Below are 446 nucleotides of genomic sequence, written 5' to 3'. Positions count from 1 at the left end.
GAGAAGAGAACAAAATGTCGAAATTGTCCAGCACTCGGTAGCGATCGCCGAGTGTCAGCGTGGTTGGAGCACGTGGTCACAAACGAAGGGTAAATCCAACGTGTGTTTTCTTGCACAGTTACGATCAACGAAATATCCAAAAGCCACCGAGTCAATAACAAGTAAATCAACGATAAATACACTCGAAAGTTCCAAGCACTTTGACGTAGAGGACTCGAAACAAGGAGTCGTAGGAGCCTTTGGCGCAGTTCGCGAATGACTAATGTTGCCTTAATTATTATTGTTTCCTCGAAACGGTAATACGATTAAAGAATATAAATAAAAAGGAATAAAATATGTTTCAGAAAATACGTTTAAGGTTGAATAAATAAGACACGTGCCGTTCTCTTATCGTCGAAGCGAAATACGTCGTGTTACGAAGACCTTAAGAAAACGACGTTAGGCTT

This window comes from Venturia canescens, chromosome 5 (genome assembly GCF_019457755.1).
Source record: "Venturia canescens isolate UGA chromosome 5, ASM1945775v1, whole genome shotgun sequence".
Lineage (NCBI taxonomy): Eukaryota > Metazoa > Arthropoda > Insecta > Hymenoptera > Ichneumonidae > Venturia > Venturia canescens.
Note: the sequence above shows the minus strand (reverse complement) of the source record.